Below are 16,102 nucleotides of genomic sequence, written 5' to 3' on the forward strand. Positions count from 1 at the left end.
CTCAGGAAGGAAGTGGTCTCTTCTCCAATATTTTAACTGGCAAAAATGTAAAGGATTTACATTAAGAAGATCCTGAAACTGACAACAACCAAAAGAGAGCAGCCAGAGTGACCAGATTTGGGATATTGGGAGATGTTGGTGGATTTGAGTTGTAGAAAAACTGTTTTATTTATCTATTTTTGTTTGTTTGTTTGTTTGTTTTTGTAACATTTGCCTTGGCTGCTGAAATTTGCCAACCAGCTTGAAGGGTCTACTGGAGCTGTTTGCACCAGGAGGCTGCACAAAATGCCCCTGTTATAATCCACAACTGGGGTATAGCAGTAGTACAAAATAATTTGTAATGTCTTTCAATTGCATTTTTATGAACTTTGTTGAGGACATCCCTTGTTATATTCTTCATAACTGGTAAAGACATGAGGCAACATCTGGATGACTTATCCAGAAAGCCGCTGCCCTCAACACCATTTTCACAGTCTCCTGGGCAGTATTTTCATAGTACCCTGCAATTCCCCCATATTTGCAAAGCTATTAGAGAAAACTAAACAAGTAGACTTTCATGTGCCATTTTTTTAGATATACAAACAAAATTATGGTGATTCAGTTTATAACAATCCATAATTTATCTTTCCAAGAATGATGGCATTCCACTGAAACTTCAACACAGTTAAAGTTTACCAGCAGATGATTTGATTTAGGTTATCTAGGTGGTATCCACTTTCTACCATCAATATTCAAGTCAAGCCAGACCATTACAATCTTGCATGAAGAACAATAAAGAAGAGAGAATATATATGAATTATAAAACATATATGAATTATAAAACATTATAATGGACTAACTTCATTAAGCACTTATTTCCTTATGAGCATGGTTATCTCTGTCTATATATCTTTGTTAAGCAGATCTCAGCACTATATGAAATGATCTGGGCTTAGCCTTCTCTATTAAGTAGTTCTGTGTTTAATCTTATCTTTCATATGCTATGCCTTTATGATGTATTAACCACTCTGTGATTACTGCTTAATACACAGATACCTACAATTTCTGTCAAATGTATCCAGTTCTTATCTATGACACCAGAGTAGCACTGAATAATGTAAATTCTGCACTAAGCAACCATATCTGATGATCTGGAATAATTATAAAGCTGAGTCTGGTGTGTCACTGATCTTTAAAAATTCTTTAAAAAACAATAGACCCATGAAGTTCTTAGAGATTAAAAAAGGCAACCCCATAACTGATTGTTTAGTAGATAAAGTGCATGCATAAAGGTGTGATAGAATCCATGAATTTCAGATGCAATAAAAAAGTTGTGACAGTGCAGGTGTTACAGGATTGCAGGTTGAGCCATTCATTTATGAACTGTTTAGTAACAAGGGCGAGGATTTGACAGAGTGACACATCATCAAAATCACTGGGTGAAAGCAGATGAAAATGAGATATAACTTTCAGTTTTGAGACAAGAACTGGAGCAATGCAATGACATTAAATGGCATGTTAAGTTTTGGGTCTGTATAAAGTACAAGTATACAAGGATGCATCAGAAAGTTACAGAATGAGATGTCATTTTAAGTGGATGTCTTCTTCAGTGTCCAAAGACCAATGAGAGGTGCTTACTTCTAGAGCTGCTTCTAGAGATGGTTAAGACATATCACTTTTATTTCTTACAGGATTGAAGAATAGGAAAGTTTTGTTCTTTTTGGATATTATGTCATACAGCACAAATGGGAAACTACAAGATACTAAAGGAATTGATTAATGTTAGGTTTCTCTAAAAAGCCCAGTCCCTCCAATTCATCATACTTTTGGCCCATTTCTATTTTTCCTATCCTAGGAAATAATCTGGAAATAGTACTTTATTTGCAACTCATTCAATACTTAAACCAGTGCCATCTTTTCCCTTAAAATCAGCATAGCTTTTGGTTTGGTTGAAGTACATCCATAGCTGTCTGGACACTCGGTGACAACATTCTTCTTGGAATGGACACAGGCATAATTACTAGACCAATTTTTATTGACCTCATCAGAACCTTTGCTCTTGTTGATCATTCAATTCTTCTAGACCATTTCAGTGAAATAGGCCCTAGTTCAACAATTACCTCTCTAACTACTACTTCTCAGTTAATTTCAGTTTGTCAATCTCCTCATCTGTCCCTCTGCAGAAGGTGTACCCCAAAGATATATTCTGACACAGTTCATCTTTTCTGTCCACAATGATAAAATTCCTTTTGGCTTACCCCAGCTTCCTCTCATGCTTTATACTGATGTCATGGTCCTATTCTTTAACCATTTTGTCTTTTCTCTTGAACTCAAACTTCAGCTTGATTTTCATACCCTTATTCAACAGGTCAATGATAAGCAATGCTTTTTGACGTGAGGCAAAAGCTCGCTTGAATTTCCAGGCCTCTTAAAACATTGACTGTCTTACTACTGAAAATGTCACTTTATTCAAATAACTAGGGATTTTGGTCTATCCCCTTCCTAAATTTCCAACTCCATCTGGACTACACACACACACACACACACACACACACACACACACACACACACACACACACACACACACACACACAAACTCTCTTCTGTCATGGGATAATAAGGGCTCCCCTTTTCCATCCAGACCCTGTAGAAATGCCATAGGTAAAGCTTTTTTGCTGGCTCAGCTAGAATACTGTTCCCCACTAATTGCTGCAGGTATTAAAAGAAATACATCCACATTCAGTCCATTTCAAATGTCATTTGCAGATTCATTGCTCTGTCTACAAGGAATGATCACTACTTCAAAACCATTGCAAGGCAAACTGGATACCTGTGAAACAAATGTGTTGACTTGCTACCTTGGGTAACAAGTTCAAAATAAATAAGTAAATAAATAAATAGATAGACAGATAGATAGATAGATAGATAGATAGATAGATAGATAGATAGATAGATAGATGGATGGATGGATGGATGGATGGATGGATGGATAGATAGATAGATAGATAGATAGATAGATAGATAGATAGATAGATAGATAGATAGATAGATAGATAGATAGATGGATGGATGGATGGATGGATAGATAGATAGATAGATAGATAGATAGATAGATAGATAGATAGATAGATAGATAGATAGATCATAAATCTAATACCATCTCCCATAGCTATTTGTCAGAACCAAATTCCAGAGAAAACTAACAAGGTGGATCCTGCAGTTTTAATCTTATTTCAGATATTCAGGAAGCTGACCTCAACCTACCAGTTGAAAGTAAAGACATCCCTACCATTTTGTGTGAAGCTTGAGAAGACACTTAAAATAGATAATATGTGATATGAGACATCTGCTCTGTAGACAGTCACTTTGCTAAGTTGTTTGTGTTGTGACAGTTCTGTCAGGGAATCGGACTAGAAAGGCTTTACATATCAGCATTTCTTGAGTTTGCAGTTTTCAGTGTGAAAAGGAGTAATTAATAAGCTTACAGTATCCACTTTGTTAGCAAACAGTCGTGCAGTGGATGAAGTAGGTCAGGAAGTATATTAAGGACTAAGTAACTACTCTCATATTGCAGCAACAGTGGTTGATAAGTTGAACCCATTCTGGAACACATAATCTGCTGGTCATTAATATCACATATTGGTCATAGATCTAAATGACAAACAGTAATTAGTTTAGTAAAGTTGCTGGTTCCTGGCCTTTTCATTAATGCTTTACCAGACAGAATTTACCCCTCAGATCAGATCTTGTGAATAACAAAACTGATCATATAGATATGAAAATCTGGTACATGTTAGCATTGAAAAAATTGTGTGCACCCAGCTGCTTAGTAAAAAAGCATGGGATCTTCAGTCTGAGAATAACTGGTTGATAGTGAAAGATATTGTTCCTGTTTGCAATACTTACAAACATTATGCATAATCTATTACATATAATTGGCCAAAGCATTATATTGGAAAGAAAGCCTAATGTGTCATATGGGTGGGGTTGTGTCACCACATCCCCAGTTAATTAGTACAAGAGAATGCATATTGTCTGCACTGCAATTTGCAGAAAATTTATATACCATTTTCAGCCATCCTTGCATTCCCCTTAACTACGTCTGTATATTCAAAAAAAAAATTCTGAATACTGGTTGGATAGACATGGAGAGGTTTCATTGACCATGCAGATTTGTTGCAGTCACTGTTCTACTCTAATGTGTATTTCAGAAAAATATAAAGGGTAATAAAAGAAAGGCACTATGATACAGAAGCGTTTCTTGTTTAAAATAATTGGAATAGAGATCCTCTAGACAGAGTACTGTTACAGCAGAACAGAATGAACTGGATTCAAAACCTGCCATTGTAATCAAGACTATAGAGAGGAAAGAGGAGCTTATAACTTGTAGGGAAATGGACAGCCTATATCATTGGCTACTACATTACTTGATGAAGGTGAAGAGCCAGGCTAATGGGTTTCCTTTGTAACTAGATAGAATGCATAAGGCAGTGGAGGGGTGTATTTTGGAATGTACGCAGTAGAGTCAACTGTCAGTCTTATTATTGCAGCCAGTGCGTAACTACCAATACCCTAGTGACTCACATTGGAGGAAACAGCATAGATAGTTTTACTCAAATTTAGCTAACATTTCTAGTCATAAATAGTTTTGAATTTTTCTGGACTCCTTTTCTATTTGGCGTGATATTTGGTTGCATATATTGTGTCCCACAGGATGTAGAAGAGAGAGAGCAATACCATTCAAAAGGGGAACATGTGCAGAGGTGGATACAGGTGATTAGTACAAATGTCTTACATTGAAAAATATTGGTACAAGTTGAACATAAGTAAGCAGAGATGTACAAGGAAGATGTCGTATAATATGAGCGAAACTGTGGTATATGCATTTATCCTGGGTATGAGGGCAGCTTTGGAATGATGACTAAGATAGCAGGGATAAGGTCAGTGGAATACAATAGACGTTGAAATGCCTGTTGTTAATAGGTAGAAATGCATGTGCGTGTGTGTGTGTGTGTGTGTGTGTGTGTGTGTGTGTGTGTGTGTGTGTGTGTGTGTGTGTGTGTGTGTGTGTGTGTGTGTGTGTGTGTGTGTGTGTGTGTGTATGTGCGCGCGTGTGTGTGTTCTAATAACATATTCTCATCCAGTTTAATATTCAGGAATACAAAAAAAAAAAAAAAAAAAAAAAAATGTTCCCCTTTATTGCCTTCAGGGAGTAAACAGATCTATGTTCAGTCATCAAATATAAAAAGCATCAAACAGCATGTTTTATTGAGCATGCAGTTCATCGAGCTGTTTGAGTAAGATCACACTGCAGTAGGGATCAGGAAATTTGCCCTTTCCCCACTGTGGTGCAGTCTTGGAGTTGGTATATATAATTAGCTGGGGGTGTGGAAGTTTCAATGAATGACATTTTCGATGTAATGCCGTTCGGTAATTTTCAGATTGATGACTTAACATAGACCCAGAGAAAACTATGGTCTCTTTCATTTCCTCATCAAACACACACACACACACACACACACACACACACACACACACACACACACACACACACACACACACACACACGCAACCAAAAAGTACATAAAAATAAAAATACCAGTCATGCTGTAGTTATTTTCATGGGGAACATGGTGTACTGTTTGATGTCTCTAAATATACCAGTTATCACACTGTAGTGAGGGAAAGCAAGCATTTGTTTTTTGCCTTAATGATTTGTATAGGAAAATCCAGTCTAATAGTTACACATTCTGTGGGAAAAAAAGCCTTAAAAATCTCACTGTCATAACATAGATTTTACTTTTAAAAATGACATGAAACAAAAAGCTAGATTTCACTTTCTGGGAACACTTAAATGTAAGAGACAAAGTATATACTGCCTTCTGAAAAGTATAAAGTTCAAATCATTTGTTAATGCTGATGAAATACATTAAAATGTGTCAATATACCACTTAATGTTATTCCCACTGTCTGAACTAGAGAAATGTGCTACTATGTCTCAAAACTCCCAGCATTTTATAAATTGTAAAACTGCTGTTAAATGCACACATACCAGTCTTTCATAAAAAGACATACCATACACTTAAGGGTTGTCTACACTACTGAACAGTTTCAATTCTAACTTTATACTTATGATATTCTAGTTTAATATCAGTCTTAAACAGTTTGTCAGGTTCACATGAAGGTAACTGTGTCCCAGCATGTTTCCTATTTCATATGTGGCAATGGGTCTGCAAAAGAAACTTTAGTAGAGCAAGAAAGCAATTTGTTCAAAGTGAAACATACTGAGAAACTCAGTGATTACCTGCCAATGGCAGTCATGCAATTTCAGTAAATATGGATGAAGTAGCATTGATGAAATATGCCATGCTAATACCGTTAATGTAAACAAAATGCAAGAAAATAGCTGACAGAGCAGTAGCCACAGTGGATCCACCAAATGAACACTCATTATTTTTCATCAGTCTGTATTGTGTGAAGTACCAATAATCAGGTAAGAAGAAATAAAAAAAAAAGTTATGCAGCAGACTAATGGCTAATTTATACACACACACTAAAATGCATAATGAATCCATCTAATGACAATTTAAACAATAATTAGATGTAATTGAAGTAGTAAAAACCATTAGCTTAAATAAGTACAAATAATCTAAGCACTGTGTGAAATCAATATCTTCATTATGGCCCTTTGGGAATAATTTACCTTGTTTTAGAATTATGTTACTTCTTTCCTTGAAAATATATTCTTCACATTACCAGTTCTAACTAGGACTTGTACATGATTGTCTTTGAAAAAAAATGCAACCTTTCTCGGATCTGTCTGGGGCTTTCAGACACTCTTAACATTTTAAGTGTAAAGTTATCTGAAATCCTGTTTCCCAAGTTTACTTTCTGATTTAAGAATGTAACTCTTTCAAAACATAATGGGCCGGATTTACGAAAGCTCGCACAGAGTTGTAGAGTAGTGTAAGACATCAAACAGACAATATGTCTGCCGTGCGATCCAGGAACAGCCGGCAGGAGCGTGCACGAGAGCTGCTAAAACTACTCTTGCATGGACAGTGTCATGGTATGCAAATTACCTCATTTGCTGGTGAAAGCCATGCAGATGAGGTACATTTGCAATCTAGGAAACACTAACCTGTCCATGGAAGATTATTGTTATCTGCAGAAATGTACTCCGTTGGTAACGGAGTACCGTTCTGCAAATAGCTAAACGGAGCTATGACAGCTCCAAATAAAGAATGCATACAGTTGAGGAAGCATGCCAATGGCCAAATATAAGGCCATTGGCATTTATAAGTGTTTAAAATTATTAAAATATAACTTTTTTCTCCCCAATCTCCGATGTTTAAGCGTAGCACAGCACAGCACAAACGTGTGGCGCTTTAAAAAAACTGAAAATAATTTAAAAAGAACCAAAAATAGCCATTTTCACTAAAAAGCTGATCCTGCCATGCAGGTGAATGGCAGGCTGAAGACAACATGGCTACTGAATAGTGGTTGCTAAGGGGTGGAAGCTCAGTGTGAGAGATGTAAGCATGCATTAGTAGGCAATCCTATGCAAATGAGGATAAGGATAGTGAATCCCAATTTTCCCCAGCATGTGAGCCATGTCCCAAGAGTGTAAGTGTAGGAGTAGGGGAGTAGTAGAGTAGAATATAGGTAACATCATGAGGGGGTGTGTCAGAAAGGCTGTAAGCTTATTGTCGTACAATGTCTTGTGTTTGCCCTGAGTTGCTCAGGATTGCAAAAGGCATGTCTACAGTTGTCCTTTTTGAAAACCAGAAACCAAAGGCATACGCCGTGAATATATCTGAAATTTCTTGCAAATGTGCACACAGCATGTGCGCGTGTGTGCACTTGTTTGCACGGCACTGCCCTGGGCGGAAACAGAAAGGGAAAAAGGAAGGAAAAGAAGTAGTAGGAAGTTAACTAAGGAGAACTAGCAGAGCTGCCAGGTGAAATATATCAGAATCAGCCAATTACCCAGGCAGCAGACTAGCCCAGCCCAACCCAGGCCTTTAAACTCTGCAAACAACATTCTTCCCTGTTTTTTTTCTAAAGAACTCTGCAACACTGCAGTATGCAAAGAGGGAAAGCTTAAAAACTTTAAAGTCAGACAAAATGTTAGGGGCTGCTCTTGCTATCATAAACCAACATGTGCAAGGTGCTGAGGGTGGTGATGTTGTGAATGCTGCTGAGCAACTCACAGTGAACAGACGGAGAAGAGTGTACAGACCCAGGGTAATCTACCAGGGGCTACATGAGCTGGAGATAGTAGAGCACTATAGGGTGGACAGAGACCTCCTGCAGCAAATTGTTGAGCTGTGCCGGCCACGCCTCACACACAGAACCAACAGAGGGGAACCCATCCCAGTGGATACCAAGGTATGTGTTGGCCTAAGAATACTAGCTAATGGTACCTTCCAGAGACCAACTGGTGATATGATGGGGATTTCACAGGCATCAGCATCCAGGGTACTGCACCAGTTTCTGGATGCCATGTCAGCACATGTTGGTGAGCACGTATATTTCCCCAATTCCCATGAGGCATTTGCCAGCAATATGCGCCTTTTCAACCAAATAGCAGAATACCCTGAGGTAGTGGGTGCAATAGACTGCACGCACATACACATCAAAGCACCGCCCAGTGAGCGGGGTAGGGTCTACATCAACCACAAGGGCTTCCCCTCCATCAACTGCCAGGTCATGTGCGATGCCCAGGGCATAATAATGAATGTATGTGCTGGCTGCCCTGGAAGATATCACGATTCCCACATCTGGCATCTGATGCAGCTGTACCAGAGATTTGCCAATGGGGACATCCCTGATGGTTACCTAGTGGGGGATGCTGGATACGCACTGGAGCCATGGCTGATGGCACCCATCAGAAATGCACACACACCCGAACAAGAACTCCATAATGAAGCACATGCACAAACAAGAAACATAATTGAGCGCGTGTTTGGGATGCTCAAGTCACGGTTCCAGCGCCTGGACACATCTGGTGGAGCCTTGCAGTACTCACCAACTACAAGTACCCAAATTGTCATGGTATGTGCCATGCTACACAATATGATCCTGTGGAAACAGCTGCAGCAGGAACAACATGGGGCAGGGCCAAACAGCCCCCCACCATTGCCAAGGCCTCCACAGGCACAGCATGACTCTGAAGAGGAACAACCTGAGCCTGCCCCAGTAGGCAGAAGGAGGCATGCCCAGTATGCCCTGGCCTTGGCAAAGAGGCAACAAATAGCACATGCACTGACTCAGTAGGAACCCTGGAAATGACACCTCTCTCTGACTCGCACATACAGTAAAAGGGATGCCTAACTTGACACTACCTGTTTTCAAACATGTATAGGGAGTGTAATATGTGCATCCGACATAAGCAGCCCTGCAGCACCACCTGAGGCATGAGTCCCTATTTTAAGCAATATAAAGCACTGCTAAGCAAAATTTACCAGTATTGGCATATCTAAATACAATTGCGCGTAGCTGCTCACTGCGCTAACCAGTGCAATGTCGGGCAAAGTTGGGCAATTTTGGGCAAAGCCGGGCAATGTTGGGCAAAGTCGGGCAAAGTTAAGCAAAGTCAGGTAAACATCCTCACACCTGCTTTACTGTTCCTTAACCAGTCTGGTCTGCCCAGCAGGAAAATAAAAAGCACTGACAGGGCTCGAACTCAGGATACTGTGCACTATAGTCACAGTACTGAACCGCTAAGCTATGACAACATTTCCCTGGCACAGACACAACTTAAGTCACTCACACATACCAGTTTGGGGGGGGGGGTCACATACCTAACAGTCACAGCCAGCACACAAACAAATGTTGTATCCTGCCCTTTGAAGAGGCATATGAGTAACCCCCCCCCCCCAGGCCTATGCAAACAGATAACAGCAGGCCAGGCAGTGTGATGTGGGTTGGGTAGGCTATGAAGTCACAAACTAATATGGGTGTAATTGGAAGCTAAGGTCTGTTGTACAGTGGTATGCCTCAAGCCAGTAAGATAGGCAACAGTACAGACTGAAATTGAGTACCTGACATAGCAGTGCAGGCCTAGCAAATGTGTAAGTGTCAGGTGTACTCCTCATCCTATGTACACCCACAGTAACAATCAGGATTGCCCCCCCCGGGTAGAAATGTACAAATAATAGCTGTCCCCCCTGTATGTAGAAATGTTGATAAGTCTATGCAAATTGACTAATGGAAGCCCTTCAGGCACAGTGTGCTTCCTGTCGATGTACAACACAAAGGTGAGCCCTGAAGTAAAAACCAACTTGATTTTTCACAAACATATAGTATATATGCCCATAGTGGGCATGCTCACACACTTAAACAAATTTAGCAAATTTCAGTCAGCAACATACTGAAAGGTCATACTGGGCATGCTCACACACTTAGGCCATGTCTGAGTACAGCAGTGGGCCACACGTATCTGGCAGTTGCAGTTTTTACTCCAGACACTTGTCACTATTCACCAATCCTGCCTTGCGCACACAGTGATATGAAACAGACCCATATAATATATTGGACCCCTGTCATAATCAAACTATGTACTACAAGTACTTAAGTTGTTCAATGAAAGTGAAAATGCAAAGAAGATCAATAAATCTCTGATCAGTATCATCAAGAAACAATGAGCACTCCTAGCATTATCCAAGCCATGTTCTGGCAAAAATATTGCCAGAGAGTCCATAGAGAACCATGAAGCTTTCTTTTGCTATGTCATAAATGTCAATGTAAACTCATATGTTCTGAGTCAGTGCAAAGTGTAAATGAATACATGTACATGACTGACATTGCCAACATCTTGTCAGACAGGTTCATACATATTTACCCCCCTCTCACTGACAACAGGGCCCATTACCATACCTGGAGATTGTGAAAACCCAGAAACAACTATATACAATGGTTAGACAGCTCTATCCAAACCTAAAAACACGGTGTCTGTGGGATGACATGGTTTCCCTGACTGTGTCATATGTGAACTCCAAAACAAACAGACCCTGCACCTGAACAGTCTGTTGAGACTCACACTCTGTAAAGGATATGAAACTGTTGAATGGGTTACAGCAACATTTGGCACACTCCACAAGTGTCGGTGCACAACAGACAATGGGAACTATAGTCTTATAAGCCTAATAAGCCTGATCTGCAAGGCCATGGGGTCCATCATTATGGAACTCATAAGCAGAGCTATTGGGAGCCTAAAAACACCCAATCCTACCCATTGTGGTTTGGTTAGGGGCAGATCATGGTTCCTAAACCTGCTAGACAGTTGTCAAGGCAGTCACCCAGGACATACATCAATGAAATGAGCTCCACACGGCCTACATAGACCTTGAAAAGCCCTTTTCCAACATCCCACACACATGTCGTATCCACAAAATCAACAAGCTGTTCATAAACATGTATGTCATCTGATGGATTGCCAACTGGGGCACAGATAGATCCCACAAGGTAAGAATTGTGGTCTCCTGTTCAAGCTGGTAACAACTGCTGTCCCCCATGGCTCAGTCCTGGGACCCCTCCTGTCTCGTGTATACTTTTCAGAAATACAGTCAAACACACAAGGGCTATGTTTAGCAAAGTTTGTGGATGACTGCAAAAAGGTTGTCAATTTATGTTTGGGACAACAGAGACATCCTTAAAAAGGGTATCAGTCAGACAGATGTGGTGTCAAAATTATGGCCTCGAGCTACAGTCATACAAATACCACATAGGTGCCAACACCATAAATATGGAGGTAATAATAAGGGATCTATGGACACATGTGGATAGTCATCTTTACTTCCAGAAAGACATTCACAAAGTGGTTAGAAAATCATGCTATGTGTTCCCACAAATTGCCAAGGTCTTTGCATGTAGGTCAAAGGAGGTTCCCTCTACTCATTAGTCATCAGACACATCAGAGAGTATCACGGTACACTTGCAATGAATCAGACTAGGCACCTTCAGCAGCTGGAAAGACCACTGAAGTACTTCAACAAGAGGAATACTGGCCTCAAACAGTTGCCCCATGCAACAAGACTGAATTTAACTCAATCTGTAGTCTGTTGCATACTGTCTACTAAGGCAATCTCTGCCCAACAGGCAGGTCCATGTCCAATGCAGAACTTATGTAGATTTGCTATCTGAAATAAACCCAAGTTCACTGTGCCACATGCTCTAGGGATATCATCATCACAACAATAACTAGAATTTGTTGGAGGAATATATTACTAACTCACAGACTTTCCTTGCTTTGGAACAGGCTCCCAACCTACATTAAGCTGAGTCCCTAACTGACACTCTTCCAGAGGATGCTTGATGAGTGTATGTGAAACCTAACTGTCACACCATGGATCACTTCATCAGCTCTACTACACAGAGGCCTAGGGAAATGACCCCGTGTGTGGTGATAGCTGCACCCTCTGGCCATACTAATATATGCCTTCAGGCAGATAGCCTATTACCTACCTATGTACCTATATATATATATATATATATATATATATATATATATATATATATATTTATATAGGGGGAACACAGTATAATAAGTCAAAGATGGATGGTCAGTGATGTGTGTAAGAGGGTGACCATGACAGGGAGCCATCCAGGACTGTCCCATCCAGCACACATCCCAATGGCACAAAAGACATGAGGTGCACATCTCACCCACTGTACATAACAGCCACCAGCATCTGTAAGCATTACAGTGTATGTGGTCAATGTGCCTGCTGTAGAACATGACTGTACAATGAAGTACACATCTACTATCTGTAGACATGTACCTGTCACATAGGTTCATAGGTATGTAGCAGACTATCTTCACAAAGGCATATATTAGCCTAGGGAAGTTGTGCAGCTTTCACCACACCATTGTGTAGTCTCCCAAGCCCTAGTTCTAATAGTTAGTATGCTAAGCCCCTTTCTAGTGGGGCTGCTGATGTGATGCCTGGAGTGAATTTTCTGTTCCTCATCCACTCATCAGTGTTCCTATTGAAGAATGTCAGCAAAGGGCTCTGTCTGATATACATTGCAACTCTGTTCCACAGTAAGGCAAGTATCTGGGATGGTACTCTTTCCCACCAGCATGTTGTATTCATTGTTGTGATGAGGTTCATATCCCTGGAGTGTGTAGTGTGACTCAATTTTGTTATCCGTAGATGGAGCATGTTCAACAGTTATGTGCTGGACATGGCTCTGTATGTTAGGCAGAGTGTGCCTCTGAGTAGGTGGTACACAATGGAGAACAGATTTAGTTTTACCAGTTGTGTTGCATAACACAACTGTTTGAGGCCAGTAATCCTCTTGCTGAGGTACCTCTGTGGTCTCTACAGCTGCTGGGTATGCTTAGTTAAATACATCCAAAATGGTGCATTGTACTCAATGATGGGTCTGATGACTTAAGAGTAGAGGGCCACCACTACCTCTTTTGATCCTGATGCAAACCCTTTGTTGATTAGGTGGGCCACAAAGGATTTCCTAATCACTTTGGCAACATGGTTGTCAAAGGGAAGATGACTATCTACTTGTGTCCCCAGATCCCTTATTACCTTGTCAGTTTTAAGGGGGGTAACACCTATGTGGTAGTTTGTGGGTACTTTGTTTTCACCAAAGGGGATTACTATGTATTCTTCCACATTGAGCTTGAGGCCATGATTCTGACACCACACATCTGTCTCATAGAGTTCCTTCTGTAAAATATTTGTGTCATCCGAGGAATCTATTATGGCAAACACTTTACAGTTCCCAGCAAACTTAGTCAACCACAATCCTCCTGTGTTGGCATGTACTTTTGAGAAGTCTACACCAAACTGGAGGAACCTCAGGACTGAACCCTGGGGGACACCATTTGTTACCAGTGTAGAGTCTGACATGTAGCCAGCAACTCTTAATTTGTGGGATCCATCTGTGAGCCAGTTTGCAATCCATCTTGTGATGTATGGAGTCATGCCCAGGTTGGTGAGTTCATCTATGATACCTGACTGGGGAATGGTGTCAAAGGCCTTAGCGAGGTATAGGTAGGCTGTGTGGAGCTCATTTCAATTATCTGTATCTGTAGCCTGGGTAACTGTTTCAAAGAAATCCACCCAGTTCAGGAGATGTGATCTGCATTTGAAAAAGCCAAACTGGGTGTGCTCAACTACGTGAAGGTTCCCAATGTCTTTATTGTTGACTTCCATTATGATTGGCTCTGTTGCCTTGTAGATCAGACTCGTCATGTGTATAGAGCGTGAATGCCAAGGGTCTTTTGTGGCCCCACACCTGTGGAGTGGGAAGAACATTGCTGTTCAACATTCTATGGGTCCATATCATGTAGAGAGCATGTAGAGAAAGGTGTAAGTATCCTTGATGAATATGGATACATCCCCACCCTATGTGCTATGCTCCAGGTTCTGATGCTGGAAGGTATGGAATGAGTAGTATCCTGGTAGTGCTGGTGTGCTGTCTAGAGCCTTGAACTAGGTCTCTGTTACTGCACAGATATCAATATTCTCCATACTGGGAAGTGCATCGAATGTGTGCATCTGGAGACTGAGACTTCTGGCAATGAGTAGCATTTAGCTCACTTTGTGGTTATTTGTGTTGGTTACAGGGTTTGGTTTGTCCTGAGTGACTGGTGTTCCACACCTGAAGTCAATGCCTTATTGGTCTGATCTGACCATAATCTAATTACCCTACATATCCACACTCTGCCCACACCGCCCATTAAGGAAACTATGTTAAAAAAATATCTCCAAAGACAACTTCATGATTCTTAAGACAGAAGTGGTGAACTTCAGGACACTCATGCAGAAGGACAATATAGTTACGACTACTGAATCATACACAATTGCACTTTATAAGCACTTACATGAGTGCATGGATCGTGCTATCCCAGACAGAACCAAGACGCTTTTCTCCAAGAAAAGGAAGACAATCTGGTGGTCCCCTGCCATAAAATAACTGCACAACAGAAGGAAGAAACTGTTGCAAAAGAGGGTAAAATCCATGAGTGGAGGAGCTCCCTGGTCAGCGTCAGTTAGAAGCTGTGATCCCTGATAAAATCCTCCAAAGCTAGTTATGAAAACAAAATTTCCACTGATTCTAAAGACAACCACAAAGCATTCTATAACTATGTCAAGAATCACAATGGCAACACTCAGATCTGCTCTGAGTTACAGCACAATGGCACTAAATATACAGACCCAACTGATATTGCCAACATCCTGGCAGATAGGATCAGTGCTAACGTTACCCCCCTCTCACCCATGAAAGAGCCCATTTGCATACCAGAAGAATGCAAAGTTTCTGTCATCATGGTTGCAGAGGTGAAAACTACTCTCCAAAGTCAGGAACACAGCATCCATGGGACCAGATAACATCCCAGGCTGTGTTCTACATGTACTACAGAATGAACTGGCACCACACCTAAGTACCATGTTCAATCATAGCCTCACCTCAGGCTTTGTGCCTGCTGAATGGCGCACAGTGATGGTTATCTCACTACACAAGGAAGGATCCACCACGGACCCTGGGAACTAGCGCCCCATTAGCCTGATGAGCCTGGTCTGCAAGGCCATGGAACATATCATCATGGAACTTATAAACAAAGACATTGGCAATCTCCAAACTCTGGACCACAACCATTTTGGGTTTGTAAAAGGCAGATCATGTCTCCTAAACCTGATAGACTTCTTTGAAGTAGTCACCAAAGCCGTAGACAAGGGTAAGGTGGTTCACACAGCCTACCTAGATCTTGCCAAGGCTTTCGACACCATCCCCCACTCTGGAATTATAGATAAACTCACTAAACTAGGTATAAATTCCTATGTCACAAGATGGGTTGACAACTGGCTCACTGACAGAACCCACACTGTGAAAGTAGCAATCTCCAAGTCCGATTTCAGACCAGTGACAAGTGGAGCACCACAGGGTTCAGTCCTGTGTCCTGTCCTGTTTGGTATCTACTTCCCTGAAGTACAGGCTAACACAGAAGGTCTTTGGCTAATGAAGTTCCCAGATGACTGCAAACTAGGTGCCATAATCAAAAGTACCAATGATGTGGACATCCTATCAAAGGGCCTCACTGAGACAGATGCCTGGTGTCAAAGCCATGGCCTCAAGCTCAATGCCAAAAAGTGCA

This window comes from Protopterus annectens, chromosome 1.part0, assembly GCF_019279795.1.
Source record: "Protopterus annectens isolate FY-2018-M chromosome 1.part0, PAN1.0, whole genome shotgun sequence".
Lineage (NCBI taxonomy): Eukaryota > Metazoa > Chordata > Ceratodontiformes > Protopteridae > Protopterus > Protopterus annectens.